The sequence below is a fragment of the Panthera leo genome, chromosome F2 (assembly GCF_018350215.1).
Source record: "Panthera leo isolate Ple1 chromosome F2, P.leo_Ple1_pat1.1, whole genome shotgun sequence".
Classification (NCBI taxonomy): Eukaryota; Metazoa; Chordata; class Mammalia; order Carnivora; family Felidae; genus Panthera; species Panthera leo.
In genome coordinates, this window is record NC_056695.1 from 7044821 (window position 1) to 7052833 (window position 8013).

General features: G+C 41.6%; 1 non-coding gene across 1 annotated transcript; it reads left to right on the forward strand.

The window, feature by feature from the left end:
• The first annotated feature begins 4433 nt into the window (after positions 1 to 4433).
• TRNAR-UCG lies at positions 4434 to 4518 on the forward strand. The gene has a single exon. It is a non-coding gene; the product is annotated as a tRNA-Arg (tRNA).
• Positions 4519 to 8013: the final 3495 nt, after the last annotated feature.

Here is an 8013-nt window from a genome sequence, read left to right on the forward strand (position 1 = left end):
AAATTGTCCCCCAGCTATGACTACTATCCCTCTTCCTGGGATTGTCTTTTATATATGTTAATTTCCTAAATGCACAAGCTGTTATTTTCATTCAGAATGTTAAAGTGACCCGGAGGTAAAAATCATTTAAAAAGTCTTGATTTTCACAGCCTTTTCTGCATTAGAAGCTTAAAGAATCCCCAAGGCAAGGCTTCTCCAAGCCAGGTCTTAAGAACCATCCAGGTGAGAATTTCCTCGGCTGCTTGGTAAAAATGCAGATTAATGCAAGTTACCTCAAACCTACCATACCCCCAGGTGCTTTTAATGCAGACTAACAGGTGTAGGTTTAGAAATATTTTACTTCCCTACTTCATCAGAGAGGTAGGAGTTTTGAAATCTCATTGCCATATGGAGAATTACAGAATCCTAGAATGTGTAAGCTGAGAGGCACTCAAGAGTAATCTTGGGCAACCATCTCATTTTATGGAAGAAGAAATGAGATGATTAGCCCAGAGCCATACAGCTATTAGGGGCACAGCCCGGACGAGATGGAGCTCAGGCCCAAAGCAGTGTCCTGACTCAGTTGGAACAAAGCTAGGTTGATCGGGGACCCCTGGAGCACACAATAATACATCCATCCATAGTTAGCTAGAATCTTGAAGCTTAGTTCTGTATATAAATAGGGTCCAGAGAAGAGAGGAATGAAATAGCATGAAAGAGGTCCCCGTCAAGATGATATTTTAAAGTTTTCTTTGCTAGAGCTCTTCTATATTCACCAACATAAATTTAAAGTTGAATATGTAGTCTCTGAATAGGATTTCGTGCCGTCTCTTACAATATTATGTAAGTGTATGTAAATAAGAAAGCTCAGTTCTGTATTTGTAGAGCCAACTACTCCTTTCCTTGTTGGACACTTGGGACTCCCCATTAAGAGCTTTCTAAATGTTGAGATGCTTCAACAAAGCAATTTCATAAGTTAGTTTTCTCTCCTTCCTTCTCCCTCTCCCTCTCCTTCTCTCTTTCTCTTTCCTTCTTCTGGTCCTGGAAACTGGCCAGCAAGATTATTTATGGCTCTTAGTTCACTCACACCTTAATAATAAACAGAAGCAGTTTTCCTTTGTTTTTGCATTTCAACAGCATGGTAGTTACAAGTTGGCTCCCATCCGAAAGCCCTCTCCGGGTCTAACGTGCTGTGCTGAGTATATACATGATTAACCAGTACAATACGTGCAGCAAAGAAACCAGGTGAGAGATTTATTGATTCTGGCTGAAACAAATTGAAAAGTAACCTTGAACACTTTGTGAAGTCCATAATGAGTTCCACAAATCAACTCTGGAGCCAGTTTAGCACGTCCATTTAGTTGAGGCAAAGAGCCTGTGTTTGATCTAACTTAATAAAGTAATTCCAGTGTAAAAAAGTAGGTCAACAAAATGACGAGATTCTAAAATTCCAAGGGGTGTTGTGTGTGTGTGTGTGTGTGTGTGTGTGTGTGTGTGTGTGTTTACTAACAGAAATGCATTTATTTCAAATAGAATTAATGCTTTTGGTAACAGATGACATTTTGTTAGATATTTGGGGGATTCCTTCTACTAACGAATACTTTGTGATTGATTTGTGGAATGAACAAGTGTCCCCACGTAAAGCCGACTGCAAGTAAAATTCAATGACTTGGCCTTTCTAGAAAATTTCTCTGCCCCTCGGGAGTCAGAATTCAAACTGCGACTGTAAACTAGAACAAAGAGTTATTGAGTGTAGTTGATACTACAGAACAGAATTTTGCTGGACTGCTGTTTACCTCATCCGAGTTAAATATATTAACTGACAACATGAAGAGGCTGTGTCTTCTGAAATTCACTAGAAGGTTAACATATCGGAGTAATCAGAGCAGCATAGAGAGTAACAATTATTTGACTCGCTTGCACCAACTGACTATGTAAAATCAGAAATGGAGAGAATGTGTGTATCTGAGCACATATGAATGATCGGGATGGTAGAGACACAATTTCAGCCTCAAATGTGTCATCGTGGATGTTTTCTGCCGGTTTGTTTGTTCTGTTTGGGAACCATAAAAGGAATATATCAAATATATCTTCCCTTGGATCTTAAATTTTGTTCACAACATTTTTCAGTTTAGGTTAGGAATTATCTGGTTCTCTAGCGGTAGAGAATTCCCTTTGTGCGGGAAGATCATAACTAGGTGAAAGTGGGCACAGGTAAATCATCCAGGCAGCTATCAGGAAGTTTGATTCTTTTACAAGGCTGCAAATTTTTTCCTGGCCCCAAATAAAAATGACTAAGTTCCCCGAAGTGTGGGGTGATAAGAGAATCAAAAACGAGTAACCGTGCTGCATTCTGACTGCAATCGACTCCTTGTTTTGGTAGAAAAACCCACAGATTTAAGAACTGAATAGTAAGCCCTCGGTCTATTGCTTACAACTAGAAGAACTCTGTCTTCTCTAGGCAAATGTTTCCAGACAGAAAACCTACCACAATCAATTTTAGAAAAATATTCCTCTTTGAGGCAGGAAGGACAAATAAGACGTTTAAACAGCAGCTGGTAAAATCATTTGCTAACCCTCAGTGTGGTAGCTGAGGCCGCCCTGACCCACAGCCGTGATGCCTTGCTTCGCAGAGAACTGGCAGTGGGGTCTTGCACTGACCGAGAACTCCAGCGATCGCAACATCAAGCAAGCCATGTTGCCACTCATGCTTAAATCTGAAAGCCGTCTGGTTAGGGTACAGCTCACTGTGTAGACAAAGAAGGCTTTTCTTCGTCATTTTGAGTCCTCGGAAAACCAGAGAATGCATTTTTGCACAGAACATGGTCATGTCCCTTTTAAATCCCTTTGTGAAAATTATTTAAGAGGATAACGTATTGACTGCGGATGAGAATTTTCTCCTACACAAATACTTTTCAAGTTCATGCAATCCCCAACCTTATTTAATACCATTGAGCGTGATGCTGAATTTTTCTGGAATATGTTATCGAGTTCCCAAATGAACAAGAGCATACCCGGTAAACATATACAACCAACACGTATTAGGAAAACGGAAAAGGGTTGTGTGTTAAAACTTTCTTCCCATCTTACTGTTACTCTAGTGTCGTTTTGAACTTGATCAACATAAGGTAAACTTATCTTTTTTTTTTCTCCTTTTTTCAAAGTTCATCAGTATCCCAGCCATAAACTGTAATTGCCATTTAATTTTAATGAGACTGAGAAAGAGAGGGTGAAAACTCATTTTACCCATTCCAGGCAGGAAGGTGGAAAGAGAGGAAACACCTCATTTAGGATGCTGAAGTAGATTTGTACAATGCTTTAAGCAAGATTCTTTCAAAAGTAACTATAAAGTCAAGTTGAAAATAAGACATAAAATAATAAATCAGGTTTAAAATCAAACTTGTCAGATGTTAAAATTGTCCTATGACTAATCATAAATCCATTAGTTTATGTGCTAGAACATTTTTCTATTAACTACTATGGAAGAGAAGATAATTCATTTACTGCTAATGTGGAAATGAGCCTGTGGGGGGACGGGGGTGGGGGAGTGGTGCAGGGGAATAGGGAAGGAATAATATCCTGATTGGTGCAACCCTAGTGTCTGTTATCTTCCAAGCAGGTTTCAATTTCAAACAAAACTTTTAATATCTGTGTTTTTTCCAGATTGTCTCTGATTTCTAGTTTTTAAAATTTTTTTTAATGTTTATTTTTGAGAGAGTGAGAGAGAGAGACAGACAGAGCACGAGCAGGGGAAGGGGCAGAGGGAGAGGAGGACAGAATCCAAAGCGGGCTCCAGGCTCTGAGCTGTCAGCACAGAGCGGGATATGGGGCTCGAACCCACGAACCACGAGACCGTGACCGGAGCTGAAGTTGGATGCTTAACAGACTGAGCCACCCAGGCGCCCCTGATTTCTAATTTTTTAAAATAGCAGTTTTACTGTTATGATTGACATACTATACGATTCACCCATTTCAAATGTACCATTCAGTGGTTATTAGCAAACTCAGAGCTGTGTGATCATCCCCTCAATCAAGTTTACAGCACTCCATCACCCTACAAAGAAGCCCTAACCCTTTTAGCCATCACCCCGGTTTCTCCGTACCCCCAGCCCAAGCAACTGGTCATCTATTTTCTGTCTATGAATTTGCCCACTCTGTACCCCTCATATAAAGGGAATCATGCAGTATGTGGTCCTTTGAAGAAAACCTTTTCATCTGTGACTAATTTTGAAAACTTACAGAGGGTTACTAAAATAAAACTTACACAGAAGTCCATTTTTCCTTTATCCAAATTCATCTATTTTAACTAAATGTTAGTGGGTTTCAATGTCTTCATTCCTGCAGCAATACAACAGTAAAAAAAATTCTATTTATGTATGAATGGTCTGTGATTGCTTATAAATAATTTGGATTGTCATGTTGAACATTCTTAAAATTACTTGAAATTTTGGGGTGCCTGGCTGGCTCAGTCGGTTGAGTGTCTGACTTCGGCTCAGGTCGTGATTTTGCGGTTCGTGGGTTCAAGCCCCACGTCGGGCTCTGTGCTGACAGCTCAGAGCCTGGAGTCTGTTTCAGATTCTCTGTCTCCCTCTCTCTCTGCCCCTTCCCTGCTCATGCTCTGTCTCTCTGTCTCCAAAATAAATAAACATTAAAAAATTTTTTAAAAATTTCTTGAAATTTCAGGGATAGATATGTATTTGATACAGGCCAAATGATTCTTTTTGCATGAGCCCAGAAATACACGAAAGCGTAAGACTCTAGCAAGTGAAATGAACTGAACACAATACACAAGAAATAGGATTTGAGAAAGCCAAAAAGATGCCAACCCCTTTTCCACCATTCTTATCAAATTTTGATAATTAACTAGTATTTATTAAGCACTTTGTGTCCCAAAGTGGTATAAGGAGGTATAAAGTGGCATAAAGAGGCATCTGAACAGTGGCCAATTTTAACAAAAATAACCAACTGCAATATACTGGGGTCTGTACTCTGTTAGCAAAATTTTGAAAAGTAGCAGGGCGCCTGGCTGGCTCCGTTAGAAGGGCGTGCGACTGGTGATCTCAGGGCCGTGAGTTCCAGCCCCATGTTGGGTGTAGAGATTACTTAAACAAATGAATAAAGTTTTTAAAAGTTTTTGAAAGATCGCCATGGAAGACATAAATAGTCAACTCTTTCTGGGAGGAAGCCACTACAGGAATCACAGAAAGGGATGTAGCTGAAGAAAAAGAAAAAAATTGAGTCCTAATTTTTTCCCTTTGGCAAAAAGACATTAAAGGTGGCCCAGGCAACGTCTGTTTTATGGGAAAAGTGGTAAGATGAAGTTAAGAAGATGGTTTGTTCTGGAGTTTTATTATTTTGCAAATAAGCCAGGCCTAAGAGCCTAAGGTACATGTTTTGCTTGTTGGTTTTTTAGGAATAATAGTATTCAGGGTACCTACCATACATTTAAAATAGCACACATTACGATTTTCCTCTATGTTGGCACAATTCTATCCTATCATTAACACCTTCCTACTTTTACTATCTTAGCAGTGTTCTTCCTCAGGAAGAGGACCACGGGAAGGCTTGTAATACAGATTCCCCAGGCCCTCGGGAGGAGTCTGGGAGACACGGCTGGGAGCATGCTACTCTTGGAGTCCATAATGGGAAGCTAAGTTTAGGACACTGTGTTACCACATTAGTCTATGGATAGAAAGTATCACTACAAAAATACTGAATGAAAAGCATGTTGACCTAAGTGTTCAAGCCAGGCTGGAGTGCTCACAGTAATCGAAGGCAACCGGAGTCCTTCAAGCCCTGGGAGAATGACACACAGGCCAGCAGGAAAATGGTGGAAATGGCCTTTTTACACGTGAGAAACCGTGTTAACAGCGTGGAACGGTAGAAAAAGCATAAACTGTGAAATCGAAGGATCCAATCCTTTCCAGATTTGTGACTCTGGGGGATCGTTTCATCTCTCTGAACTTCATTTTCTTTTTGTGGGGGCGGGGGCGGGGGGGAAGGAAGCAGTATGAATATCTAAGCGGTAGGGTTATTTTGAAGATGAATTTGAAGTATGTATATAAAAATACTTTGCAGAGTGCGAAGCATAAATATGAGTTCTTATATTTTGCAAAACGACAAAGGGCTTTTCCTCATTCATGCGCTTAAAAATGCAGTATCCCCTTTAAAAAAAAAATGAACTTACATACCAGAAGGGAGGTGGGTGGGGGCTGGCTGCAATAGGCAATGGCACTTGCCTATTGGAGGGCACTGGCCATGATGAGCACTGGGTGATGTATGAAAGTAGTGATTCACCATATTGTACATCTGAAACTAATAGGACACTGTATCTTAACTAACTGGAATTTAAATAAAAACTTTATTTTTAAATGTTTATTTATTTTTGAGAAAGAGGGAGAGACAGAGAGGGAGGGAGGGCAGAAAGTGAGGGAGACAGGGAATGCCAAGCCGTCCCTGTGCGGTCAGCGCAGAGCCCCATGTGGGGCTGGAACCATGAGCACTGAGATCGTGACCTGAACTGAAATCAAGCGTCAGATGTTTAACTGAGTGAGCCACCCGGGGGGCCCCTTAAATAAAAACTTTTAAGAAAATTAAAACACGGGGGCCCCTGGGGGGCTCAGTCGGTTGAGCACCCAACTTCGGCTCAGGTCATGATCTCACAGTCTATGGGTTTGAGCCCCAGGTAGGGCTTTGAGCTGACAGCGCGGAGCCTGCTTCAGATTCTCTCTCTGTCTCCCTCTCTCTCTGCCCCTCCTCTGCTTGCGCTCGGTCTCTCAAAACTAAACGTTAAAAAAAAAAAAAAAAGAAACGTAAAACTGAGGGAATGTGACTCCACCATGTAAGCATCTTTAAGCCTACTGCTAAATGCAACTTAGAATGGAAAGCATTTTGGATGAACAGTTCAGTGTCTGCCCGGAAAATGCAATTTCTCCCCAATGAACAATTGCAAACCCTCCGTCTGAACGAAGGCCTTAGTATGGCAGCAATGTGTTAAGAGGTACAAACAATGAATCAATGTTATTATATGTAAATATCTCCCATACACAGAAACTTGTGACCACAGCTCTTGGTTGATGGTGATGGGAACAAAAGGAAGATGGGACCCGAGGGGCCTTGTGACAGCCAAGACTCCAGGTTGGAGTTAGAAGTTAGATGAGCGGGGGATGGTGTGGAGAGTTTGCCCCCAAAGTCTGATCTCATCAGAGAGACAAAGGCACCTCACGAGTCGTGGGGTGAGCCTAGGCCATTCGTTACATGTGATCTACAGGGTGGCATGTGTGTTGTCACAGCTCCAAATGCCTTAGGGAAAGGACTACACCCTTTGATTCCCCAGATTGGCTATTAGAAAAGTCGCGTGGGGCGCCTGGGTGGCTCAGTCGGTTGGGCGGCGGACTTTGGCTCAGGTCATGATCTCACAGTTCGTGAGTTCGAGCCCCGCGTCGGGCTCTGTGCTGACAGCTCAGAGCCTGGAGCCTGTTTCAGATTCTGTGTCTCCCTCTCTCTGACCCTCCCCCATTCATGCTCTGTCTCTGTCTCAAAAATAAATAAACGTTAAAAAAAAAAAAATTAAAAAAAAAAAGAAAAGTTGCGTCAGTTTCTTCATTGCTAAAACAGAAGAAATTAAATATACATATGTAATTTATATAGATGATATGTAGGAGTATCTTTCGGTTAATCATATAGGCTTCGATTTGGCAGCAGGAGAAAGAATTCACAGCTGTGGCTTAGAAGCAGGCCATCAGAAGGTTAGGTTAACCTAATTCTCCCTTTCGTCCTTGCTCGAGTTTGCCGTCCAGGTCTTTCAGTCCTTCTACGTCCGCGCTAAATCCGGGCAGGGAGGCTGAATGCTTTCCTGTCTCTACCCACCACAACACGCAGCCTCCTCCTGCCACAGTAAATAACGTCAACAAGGGGGGTGGTTGATTTGGCGCTTAGTAGTGATAGAGGTTTTCATCTAGTATCACGTTTATAGTCAATTTGTTACCTCCTTTGAAAAGAATAAAGAAAGGGGAGCCTGGGTGGCTCGGTCGC